Raw genomic sequence first — 13,187 nt, 5'->3', positions numbered from 1 at the left:
ACTCAGCAATGGGAGGGATGCCAGCGGCTTCCCTTCTCTTCATACCACCAGGCTTGAAATCCTGGGATTAGAAAACTTAGAACTCCGCCGACTCCGACATGACCTGTGTTTAACACAGAGAATCATCTATTGTAATATCCTTCCTGTAAAAGACTACTTCAGCTTCAATCGCAACAATACAAGAGCAAACCATAGATTCAAACTTAATGTCAACCGCTTCAAACTTGATTGCAGAAAATATGACTTTTGTAATAAGAGTTGTTAATGCTTGGAACTCACTACCTGACTCTGTGGTCTCTTCTCAAAATCCCAAAAATCTTCAACCAAAAACTGTCTACTATTGACCTCACCGCATTCCTAAGAGGTCTGTAAGGGGCGTGCATAAGAGCACAAAAGTGCCTACCGTTCCTGTCCTATTGTTCCCTTTCATTAGGGGCCTCTGTGGCTCAGACTGTTAAAACAGTCTGTTATTAACAGCAGCAGCCTGCAGTTACTGCAGGTTCTAGTCCCACCAGGCGCAAGGTTGACTCAGCCTTCCATCCTTTATAAGGTAGGTAAAATGAGGACCCAGATTGTTGGGGGCAATAAGTTGACTTTGTATATAAATATACAAATAGAATGAAGACTATTGCTAACATAGTGTAAGCCGCCCTGAGTCTTCGGAGAAGGGCGGGATATAAATGTAAATAAATAAAATAAATAAATAAATAATTATATCAAATTAATATAGTTGTTGCATACTTTTACTTATATATACTTTTTTTTCCTCTCATGATGGGTTATTGTTTATGTTGATGATTGTATATACTGTTGTGACAAAATGAAATAAAATAATAATTAAAAAAAAAAACATTGGAGTTGCCTACGGGCTAAGCGCTACAGCCAGGCCAGGTTGGTTCCTGCTCTCAGGATTAGCTTCTGAAATGCATCGTTTCCAGCTCCCACCAGAATGAATTGCTTCCAAGTACGATGATCTGCAGAATTAATAGATTCTCCTCGATTATGACAAATTGGGGACTTTCTGCTTTCTCCGTTGGTTTTAGATTTGCATAGCTCCGCCCCTTACCACGTCAAGACTGGTGAAGTTTGCTTTCCAACAAGGAGTCGCTTTTAAAACTTTTAGCTTAGATAACAGAACCTATTGTTTTATATAATATATATAATATATATAACAACAGAGTTGGAAGGGACCTTGGAGGCCTTCTAGTCCAACCCCCTGCCCAGGCAGGAAACCCTACACCATCTCAGTCAGATGGTTATCCAACATTTTCTTAAAAATTTCCAGTGTTGGAGCATTCACAACTTCTGCAGGCAAGTTGTTCCACTTATTAATTGTTCTAACTGTCAGGAAATTTCTCCTTAGTTCTAAGTTGCTTCTTTCCTTGATCAGTTTCCACCCATTGCTTCTTGTCCTGCCCTCAGGTATTTTGGAGAATAGCTTGACTCCCTCTTCTTTGTGGCAACCCCTGAGATATTGGAACACTGCTCTCATGTCTCCCTAGTCCTTCTTTTCATCAAACTAGACCTACCCAGTTCCTGCAACCGTTCTTCATATGTTTTAGCCTCCAGTCCCCTAATCATCTTTGTTGCTCTTCTCTGCACTCTTTCTAGAGTCTCAGCATCTTTTTTTGTTTTTTTTGTTTTGTTTTTACATTTATACCCCGCCCTTCTCCGAAGACTCAGGGCGGCTTACAATGTATAAGGCAATAGTCTCATTCTATTTGTATATTTTTTAAAAAGTCAACTTATTGCCCCCCCAACAATCTGGGTCCTCATTTTACCTACCTTATAAAGGGTGGAAGGTTGAGTCAACCTTGGGCCGGGCTCGAACCTGCAGTAATTGCAGGCTCTGTGTTCTAACAACAGGCTTCTCTATTGCCTGAGCTATCCCGGCCCTTTTTACATGGTGGCGACCAAAACTGGATGCAATATTCCAAGTGTGGCCTTACCAAGGCATTTTATTAACTTCTATTTAAAAACAACAACAACATGCAACTGTTGTTTTTTTTTGCAAATCGCGCTCCATCTCATTTGGAGGTGATTTTTTTCTGAAAGAGAGAGAAATCAGTCTCTGTATTTATCTCTCCCCATTCCGACTCTCCTTGCATCTATTTCTTTCAACCTTTTGTCATTTGAATCCTTTTTCTCTTTCAGTCCTTCTTGCAAAAAAAAAAGAGAGAGAGGGAGAGAGAGAAAGCCATTTTAAAACATTTGGGGAAAATTATGAAAGGAAAAAAGTATGTAAGAGAGGGGGGAGGCCCACCCATTGCAAAAAAAGAGGACAGCCTGAAATTTTACATCTGAATGCTTCAAGCAATGATTGGATTATCTTGTAAAATGCAAAAAGTGTGAGCAACTACACAGTTGCTGGGCATGTTAAAAATAGTGGTTGGGGGAGGAAGAAAATAAGAAAGAACGTTGTTGTTGTTTTGTAATTGATTTTTTTATTAATTATATTTAGTAGTGCTTAATGTGCATCCTGTTGTCTGGGCATTTAGTTTGTTTAACAATAACAGATGACATTCTTAATCTCCATCCCTTTCTCCCAAACATTGATAAAATAGATTCTGTGTTTGATTATGTTCTGTATCTTCTTTCTGTTTAATTCTTAATGTCAATCTGTCCATTTCTGCACACGCTAGTATTTTTTTAATATAATGATTGCTTCATCTCGTAGGGTTTCTTCATTTTTCCAGGATGGTACAAATAGAATAGAATAGAATAGAATAGAATAGAATAGAATAGAATAGAATAGAATAGAATAGAATAGAATAGAATAGAATTTTTTATTGGCCAAGTGTGATTGGACACACAAGGAATTTGTCTTTGATGCATACGCTCTCAGTGTACATAAAAGAAAAGATACCTTCATACAGTAACTTCATACAGTAACTGTAACAGAGTTGGAAGGGACCTTGAAGGTCATCTAGGCCAACCCCACCGCTCACGCAAGAGACCGATACTAAGGATTCGAACCACCGAACTGCCAACCTTTCTGATCAACAAGCTCAGTGTCTTAGCCAATGAGCCAAAACGTGCCAGATTAAATACATACTTTTCTTATCTGGTTCTCCACTCATTGCTCAGAAACTAAACTAGAGTTTGGGATAAACCAGGGCCTGTGATAGATAAGAGCCATCCCAAAGTAATGGCCTGTAATAAGAAATCCGTACCGTTCAAAATCCGGTCCATGGCAGCGAGCGTCTGGTTGCAGTAGTGGAACCTGCAGTCCTTCAAGAACCTCCAGAACTGAAGCTTGGTCATCAAGAAGGTGTTGTCCAGGGAGTGGTCGTAGCCTAGGCTGCTGTAGAAGGTGTAGATTCTCCTCAGCTCGGAGATGTATCTCAGCACAGCGTATTCTGTCTAGGAGAAGTGAAGAATGGATCGAAAATAAGAGAGGAGGATTGATATGGCCACCGCTGATATTTAAGCTAGTAGGGTCCTGGAGATGTGTGGGATCCTTGATGCTTTCTGAGCTTGGTGGTTTTCTTGCAGATGTTTCATTACCAAACTAGGTAACGTCCTCAGTTTTCTTTCATCAGTGCCAGCTACCTAGTTGAGCAATGAAATGTCTACAAGAAGACCTCCAAGCTCAGAAGGCACCAACGACCCTATAGTCCTCCTCCTCTTCACAATCCCCACTAACTTCTAGCACTGATGATGTTACCTAGTTTGGGCATGAAAAGTCTACAAGAAAGCAACCAAGCTCAGAGAGCACCAAGTTCCCACAGTCCTCTTCCACCTCTCCTCCTTCTCCTCCTCCTTATTCCACCACTGCTTCTCCTCCTCCTCTTCCTCCTTCCACCACTACTTCTCCTTCTCTTCCTCCTCCTCTCCACAATCCCCATCCGTCCTAAAACTGATGGTGTTACCTACTTGGGTAATGAAATATCTGCAAAAAAACCAAGAGAACATCAAAGACCTCACAGTTCAACCCTGACCTACAAATATTTTCTTCTGTTGGTCCTGGAGTTGCATGATGTGTCTGCCGGTGTCCCTCTCCAACACAGAAGAAGACAATTCCACATGACGTCAGCCTCTCACGTTGCTTTGTGAAGCTTCTGGATTGTGCAAATCGTGGACACCACTTCCAAACACCCCAAAAGCTCTTGTTGGCTCTTGTTTTGTTCATCGCAACAAAACTTTCCATCTGTTGTGACTCATCCTCCCTCCTCTCCTCAGCCGGGCCCCTCCCGTCTCCAACCAGGCCTGTTATCAGACTCTGAGTCTGATAATGAAGATGAACGGCATGTCATGCCTCCAGCCCCCGGCCCTGGCCCCATGCCCGGACAGGATTCCAGGAATGAACAAACAAACCCAATAAACCTCACTCATATGGCGTGTGTTCCTTTGGCTCAGCCGGCAGAGGAAGCCAGCCAGGGATTGGAATTGCTCGGGCCTACTCCTTCTGACCCCTCCCTTTCCCAAACAGCAGAAGACAATTCAAAGTGGGAGGATCCTCGCTTCTGGAGATCTGAGAGGTGACGCCAGCAGAAGGAAGGGTGGGGCAGGCCTGGATAAATGCTGAGTCATGGAGCCACACCTCACAGCCTATATAAAGGACCTTCTTTTGGCATTCCAACCTTGAGTCAAGCGAAGTCTCATCTAGTTTGCTGATATCGGACTCTACTGCTGAAGCCACAACTTAGACTCTTGCCTGCCCTGATAAACCTCGAAGGAATTTGGCAAGCTGCAGAGGCTTCGTTGCCACATTTGATACGGACTTCCTTGACCCGGTCATCGGAGGGGGAGTGGGACACGACACCATCTTGGCTGGAAGACCACTATCCTTCTTAACTTTCTTCTCTTCTATTCGTGTCTAAATTTGTTTCTATCTTTGGGGCTACAGAGCTGTGTAGACCAATTTTCCGTACCTGTTTCATTTCATCTTCCTTGTCTTTTTCTGGAAATAAAGCCAACAAGGTCGATAGATCTATTTCGATGTTTGGTCCTGACAAAGAGGAGGTCCTTGAATTGTCAACAACTTTGACGCTATCTAGGGCAGTGAAAAAGAGAAAACATCCAATGCATCCAGTCTCTACTGGTATCTTCTTTAAACGTAAGACACAATTGTGGGTTTGGCAACTTTAAGCCTGGAGGACTTCAACTCCCAGAATTCCCCAGACAGCTTTGCTTTGCTGGCTAGGGAATTCTGGGAGTTGAAGTCCTCCAGGCTTAAAGTTGCCAAGGTTGGAGACCCCTGATCTAAAGGGAGCAAGGAGAGGGGGGTGGAAAGAGAGAAGTTGATAAAAACTAGAATTAAGGGTGAAGGATAACATTAGATATACAACATAAATAAAAGAAGGAAAATAAAAATGAGAGAAAATATATTAATGTAAGCATATAAAAATGTGTTGGAAGAGAACTAAAAGTTCTATGAATTTGACCTGGCCAATATTTTGTTCAGAAAAAATGCATTGTATGTTGATGGGTGTCTCTGTGTTAAAAAAAAATATATTTTTAAAAGTCTAATCTTTTCTTCCACCTCCTTCGAAGCAGCTCACCTATGCCGGAAAAACCCTTCAGGGAGAGGTTGCTCACTTCTTCCATATTGGTCATGTTGATTTGCAAGGTTGGACATTCTGCTATGTGGTCGTAGTTAAATTCGCCTTCGTACACACGGCCATTCTTGAAAACTAGCTTGCCCTGTGGGGCGGGGAAGAAGGAACAGTGTTCTGCTTTTAAAACCAGGTTAAATGTTGTGACCCAGGCCCAAGTAGTTATTACCAGACGCAATCGGTCCTAAACAAACCTATTTTACAGTAGACTTTAATTATTTGGCTGCCATCTTCTATAAATTTATTTATTTATTTATTTATTTCCAACTTAATATTCACTTTAAATCTTCTTAACCTCTGAGAAACACAGTCTTTTAAAGCAATATTTAAAAATCTCCCCTAGATTCTATCAGCAGGCAGCAAAGAGTTAAAGTAGCAAATAACATGCAATTTACAATTCGCCTCCATCTCCTCGTTTGGTCGTGGTGATTGGTTCTGCCAAAGCAGAAAAATCCTTGGATCTGGGTTGCTGGAGAGAACTTAACCCTTCAAACCCCTTTTTTCTCAGGGGCTTTAGGGAAGTTCTACCTCTACCCTGCAGCTCACCTCCTCTTCTTCTCCCGAAGAGGGGTTTTTTCGAACTGCTGGACGGCAGATTTAAGCTGTCCTAGCGATTCCACATAATCCAGAGGTTGGTGATCGTAAAGATCACCGCCATCACCTACAGTGCCAAACAGGTGCCAAACCTATTTTATTAGAACAGCTGAGAATTACTTCATTCTCAGCTTAGTCCAAATTAAGTCCAAAACAAAGTCCCTCAGAAAAAGTCCTTCGGCCTTATCACAAACCTTTGTCTTCTTTGGCACCCTGCCAAAGGCTTTTCTTGGCCAGAACCCCGCAAAGTTCAGAAACAGGACAAGAAACAATTGTAGCAACGTTACAACGGTGAGTAAAAAGGTACATCTTATACTCCGAAAAATACGGTACATGTTTAGAAGAGCAAAATGGCCGCTCTGATGTTCTCACTCTTTCCCCAAACTTCTTCATCCTTACCGTGCCATGTTTTTTGTTCAGCACCCATTCTCCATCGTACATTGCGCCACTGGCGAAGAAGAATTTCCCGTGTCCGTGCCGATCACCGTTGACGAAATCTCCAACGTATTCATTCCTTAGGGGATACTGTGACCCAGCGATCCGCTTCAGGTACCAGGTATGGGTACCTTGCCCGTGCTAGGGAAGTCAACCAACAGAAAGTTCTCCAGAGCAGTGTTTTTCAATCTTAGTGACTTGAAGGTGCGTGGACTTCAGCTCCCAGAATTCATGCTGGCTGGGGAATCCTGGGAGACGAAGTCCAGACATCTTGAAGGTACTGAGATTGAGAAATACTGCTTGTCCTAGGGGCCAGGAGGTCTCCAACCTTGGAAACTTTAAGACTTATGTCAGGTTCCAAATAACGTACCCATCACAAATCGAACTCCGAGGCATTCCGTTTCCTCAAAGAACAAATTTATTTAGATACATCATCTTGGCACAAACTGGTGGAAAGCCAGTACTAAAGGTTCCCACACTTTCCATCCCGCTTAAAAGTAAGAGTTTCTTGTTTTCCCAAAACAATATGTCATACTGTCCAATCGGGACAAGAGCCGGTTGCTTGGTGACTTCTCTCCTCCTCCTCTGGCCAGCCAGCCTTTAGAATGTATCTGACTTATCCGCCAACTATGTTGTTTTGGCTGAAGACTCCACCCACCTCTGTTCTCCCCCTTCAGCTCCAAACTGTGTCAACCTGAATTCATGTGAGAATAACCCATGATTGAAACAACCCCAAAGCCCGGTTAGATTCAGGCTTGACAACTTTTGGACTTGAACTCTCAAAATTCGTCAGCCAGCAATTCCAGGAATTGAAGTCCACAAGTCTTAAAAGTTGCCAAGGTTGGAGATCCCCTGATCTATAGGTTCCACAGAGGGAGACACGTGGACTTTTAACATATCTAACTAGGCCATTATTTAGACAGTTATTTAGAATTCTATATCCAAACTTTGAGAAACAAGGTCTAGAGAGAGGTCCACACAAGACTAAGCCATAACCACCGATGATGATGGTGGTGATGAAGATGTTATTCATTTAGTCGTATCTGACTCTTGGCGATTCTGTGGACCAGATTTCTTCACATCTTCCAATCTTGCACTACTTCTTTGAGTTGATCTATGGTCTCCAGCCACCATGTTCTTTGACAGCCTAGTTTCCTTTTATTGCTAACTCTTCCCAAGATAATTGCTTTCTCCAGTGAATTCCCCCACATGACATGGCCATAACTCTCTATAGTTGGAGGAATTGGGAAAAGATAAAACTGTTCCATTTGGTCTCACCTGTATACCATTAACCCACATTCCAGTGTATTCCTGGTTGGATGTTAGCCACCTCATTCGTCCTTCTCCATGGCGCAGGTCTCTCTCCCATTGTCCTTCATAGATATTTCCAGATTTGTAACTGTTCAAAGAGACCGAGGGGAATATCAACGTTACAGTTCAATAAGCGGAGAAGCATTATTTTAAGGCAGACCAGGCCTTCTCAACCAGGAACCTTCCAGATGGAGGTTCAGCTCCCAGCATCTCCATCTAAAAATAGCCCTTTTTGCTGAAAATTCTGGGACAGGACGTCCTATGTAGATCGAATGTCATACATCACAAGCTTTCTTCCCATTAGAAAAAAATAAAATAAAATATGCAGGAGCATTTTTTTTCCTTCAAGAACACCACTGAGTTTGAAGCCTTTAAGATCTTCATCTTAAAACTTGCTTTCTGGACCAAACAGTATTTCCTAAAATCCCACAGTTGCATTTTATTGTGACCCCTGTCCTATTGCCTCCTTAAAATGGGGGTGAACCAGGGGTGAAATCCAGCAGGTTCTGGAGAACCGGTAGCGGAAATTTTGAGCAGTTCAGAGAACCAGCAAATACCACAATCTCCAAAATGGCATTTTTGCAGCATCCTTCCCCTGGAGTAGGGAGGGAATGGGGATTTTGCAGTATCCTTTCCCCAGGAGTGGGGTGGGAATGGGGATTTTGCAGTATCCTTTTCCTGGAGTGGGGTGGGAATGGGGATTTTGCAGTATCCTTCCCCTGGAGTGGGGAGGGAATGGGGATTTTGCAGTATCCTTTTCCTGGAGTGGGGTGGGAATGGGGATTTTGCAGTATCCTTCCCCTGCCACGTCTACCAAGCCACGCCCACAGAACCATTAATAAAAAAAATTGGATTTCAACACTTGGGTGAACATTCTTGTGATCCAGGGTGGACAATATCTAAGGGGCTGCCACAAAGAAGGGGAGGGAAGTCAAGCTATTCTCCAAAGCCCCTGAGGGCAGGACAAGAAGCAACGGATGGAAACTAACCAAGGAGAGAAGCAACCTGAAATGTAGAACTATCAGTTGAATAGCTGGGAAACAAAAGAAGGACTAAGGGTGACATGATAGCAGTAGTCTAGCATTTGAGGGGCTGCCACAATGAAGAGGGGGGTCAGCGTATTTTTCCAAAGCCCCTGAGGGCAGGACATGAAGCAATGGATGGAAACTAACCAAGGAGAGAAGCAACTTCTGATTTTGGTTACCACCTTTAAAGCGCTCCATGGCTTAGGACCCGGGTACTTACGGGACTGCCTGCTGTTACCTTATGCCTCCCACCGACCCGTACGCTCACACAGAGAGGGTCTCCTCAGGGTGCTGTCCGCCAAACAATGTCAGCTGGCGGCCCCCAGGGGCAGGGCCTTCTCTGTTGGAGCTCCTACGCTCTGGAACGAACTTCCCCCTGGCCTACACCAAGTGCCTGATCTTCGGACCTTTTGCCGTGAGCTAAAAACATACTTATTTATTCAAGCGGGACTGGCTTAATAGTTTTATTAAATTTTAATTGGGGTTTTATTGTTTTTGGGTTTTAAATTTTTAAAATTTTAATTGTCGGCCTTTTTGTAATATGCTCTGTTTTAAATTTTTGTTTTAATTGTATATATATTGAGTTTTTATCTTTTGGCTATACACCGCCCTGAGTCCTTCGGGAGAAGGGCGGTATAAAAATCTAATAAAATAAAATAAATAAATAAATAAATAAATAACTTAGAACTAAGGAGAAATTTCCTGACAGTGAGAACAATTCATCAGTGGAACAACTTGCTTCCAGAAGTTGTGGATGCTCCAACATTGGAGCCTTCTAAGAAGAAACTGGATAACCATTTGTCTGAAATGGTACCCAGTTTCCTGCTTGAGCAAGGGATTGGACTAGAAGACCTCCAAGGTCCCTTCCAGCTCTGTTATTCTGCTATGTAACACCTCCAAAAGTGTCCATCAACATTTAACTTTCCCACAGAGAAGAAAGGACCGTCTTACCGTCTGACTCCCCATCCACTTTTTACGTTGTTCACAAAGTCTCCTTCGTACCAAGAAGAACCTGACTCGTTGTAGTAAATGGTGCCCTGAAAATCAATCGCACAAACACTTTAATGCACTTAAGAAGACCTTAAGACAAACCTTCCATCAGGCGGTACCCAAGCAGGAGACAAGTTACATTACTAAAACACTTTGGATTATCCATCAGTCTGCTCCAAGATTTTCCCTTTTGTGGCTGTGAGAAGGAAAAGCCAGGAAGAGTTTAGTTTAGTTTAGTTTAGTTTAGTTTAGTTTAGTTTAGTTTAGTTTAGTTTAGTTTAGTTTAGTTTAGTTTAGTTTAGTTTAGTTTAGCTTAGCTTAGTTTACTTTACTTTACTTTACTTCAATGGTGAAATGTAAAATTTGTTACTACCGGTTCTGTGGGCGTGGCTAGGTGAGGGAGGGGCAATGTGACTGGGTGGGCATGGCCAACTTTTTTTTTTTTACTTTTAAAAGCATTTTTTCTACAACCTCTTTGACCGAAGTGGTTGTAAAAAAATGCTTTTAAAAGGCTCTGACGATCCCAGCTGAGTTGCCTGATCGTCAGAGGATTTTGTTTTATCTTAAAAGCAGTTTTTTGCCTTTAAAAGAAAAAAAAAGCCTTTTAAAAGCATTTTTTCTACAACCTCTTTGGCCGAAGAGATTGTAGGAAAAAGTCTTTTAAAAGGTTCCTCTGATGATCCCAGCTGAGTTGCCTGATCGTCAGAGGCTTTTTTTTTTCTTTTAAAGGCAAAAAAAAAAAATGCTTTTAAAAGAAAAGCCTCTGACGATCAGGCAACTCAGCTGGGATCGTCAGAGGAGCCTTTTAAAAGCATTTTTTACAACTCCTTCGGCCGAAGAGGTTGTAGAAAAAATGCTTTTAAAAGTAAAAAAAAAAAAAGTTGGCCACGCCCACCCAGTCACATGACCCACCACCACCACCAAGCCACGCCCACAGAACCGGTAGTAACAAATTTTACATTTCACCCCTGGTCGTAAGTCACTTTTCTCAGCGCCTTTGTAACTTTGAACGGTCACTAAATGAACTGTTGTAAGTCAAGGACTCCCTGTATGCTTCGAGCGGCCACGTTTTCACTACCTTGCCGTGTCTCTTGCCTTCCACCCACCGGCCAATATACGAAACCGGATAGGTGCCACATTTGTACATGCCGAAACCATGTCTGATCCCGTTCTTCACTTCGCCTTCATACATGCTGCCGTCCGGCCACTTGTAAATGCCATGATGCATTTGCACATTCTTGACGAAGTTTCCCTAGGAAAAGAGGAAAATATATATAGGAGTAAGAAAAAGCTCACTCGTTTCCTTTCACCCGGAAAGGTAGGAACACTCGACAATGTTGAAAGGTGTGTGTGGACTTGTTGTTGTGCCACGCCCGCCCTCCTCTCCGCAGCCGGGCCCCTCCCATCTCCTGCTATCTGAGCCAGAGCCTGATAGTGAAGAAGAATGGCCTGGCATGCCTCCAGCCCCCAGCCCTGGCACCATGCCCGGACAGACTGAGCAAACAAACCTCCCTCCTATAGCATGTGAGCATGAAGCCAGCCACGAGCTAGAATTGCCGGCAGCTGAGCAGGAAGACGAAAAGTGGGCAGATCCCCGCTTCCGGAGAATGGAGAGGCGACGTCAGCAAAAGGAAGGGAGGGGCAGGCCTGGATAAGTGCTGAGTCATGGAGCCACACCCCATGGCCTATATAAAGGATCTGCTTTTTGGCATTCCTTGAGTCAGGCAAAGTCTCATCTGGTTGCTGAAGTCACACCTTGGATTCCTGCCTGCCCTGAGAACTCTGACAGGAATTTGGCAAAGCTGCAGAGGCTTCGTGGCCACGCTTGATACAGACTTCCCAGACCCAGCCGTCAGGAGGAGTGGGACACGACACTTGTGGACTTCAACACCCAGAATTCCCCAGCCAGACATTTCAAACAATTGGCTGTCCAGCCTCTTCTTAAAAACTTCCAGTGATGGAGCGCCCACAACTTCTGGAGGCAAATTGTTCCACTGATGAATTGTTCTCACTGTCAGGAAATTTCTCCTTAGTTCTAGACTGCTTCTCTCTCAAGTGGTTTCCATGAATTGCAATGTCAGGGCACTGCAGGCAGGTGAATTCCTCAAAGAGTAGCTTTATTGGAAATATCACATTGGCCACATTTCTGGTGAAAACCGGCTCTGAGTGGCACCTTGGTTTTCACCTAATTAAAAATAAAAGTTTTCCCCCTCAAACCAATGGTGTTATTCAGCCGGTTCTATCCAGTTCGGACGAACCCATAGGGGCGACTGCAGGATACCCCGCCCATCTGCACGGACGTCATGTTGTCCCAATTTTTCACGTTTTCAAGGCTCTGCCCATGCACGCACACATATTTGTGAACCGGTAGGGAAGATAAGTGAATACCACTTAAACCCAAACAATCAGTCACATGGTCCAATCATGGCAGTGTCCACATGTCTGGTGACCTCACTCCCCCTTCCTCTGGCCAGATGTGAGAATGACCTTGGTTCCCAAGAGAAAGTATTTTGTTTTGACTACACAACCCCAGCTCTCTCTAATCCCCCCTCCCTATCCCTCAGTGTGGCAACACTGAAGCATCCAAGATGGCTTCGGCCAGGGTCAGCTTCAGAGTTGACATGCTTCTTGTCCCGCCTTCTTGCTTTGGAGAACCACTATTCTAAATCCAGCCTATGGGCTTGCAAGTAACCATCTTTCCTTTGTTCCGATTTGCAAGCAGTTGCAAATCAGGCCGGGAGTGGATCAGTTCAAAGAGACAAAGAACATCAACACTACAGTTCAGTAAACACAGGAGCATTATTTTAAGACAGACCAGGCCTTCCCAACCAGGAAAACTTCCAGAGGGAGGTTCGGCTCCCAGCATCTCCATCTAAAAATAGCTCTTTTCGTTGCAAATCCTGGGACAGTACTTACCTCGTACTGCACTCCGTCGGCCCATGTGTAAGTCCCTTCTCCATGCATGAGCCCTTCCGAAAACATGCCCTACAAGAAGAAGCTGATGAGTGGATGGTATGATGATCCGTCAAATCACAGAAGAGTAAGAAAAGTCAGATTGCTGCCAGAACGTCAATCTGGTTGTCTTACCAGGGTTGAGTTCACGCTACCCTTTCAACCCACGTACAGGAAATAAAAGAAGCTAGTCTTTAAATCCACCCTACTCCTCAAGGAAATAATGACATTCGATATCCTTAAAATTTAACACACAGATGTTGTCACCTTGTAGACGTTGCCTCCTTGAAAATAGGCAGTTCCTTCCCCTTCGTACAACCCT

Source organism: Ahaetulla prasina, chromosome 14 (assembly GCF_028640845.1).
Source record: "Ahaetulla prasina isolate Xishuangbanna chromosome 14, ASM2864084v1, whole genome shotgun sequence".
NCBI classification, from domain to species: domain Eukaryota; kingdom Metazoa; phylum Chordata; class Lepidosauria; order Squamata; family Colubridae; genus Ahaetulla; species Ahaetulla prasina.
Note: the sequence above shows the minus strand (reverse complement) of the source record.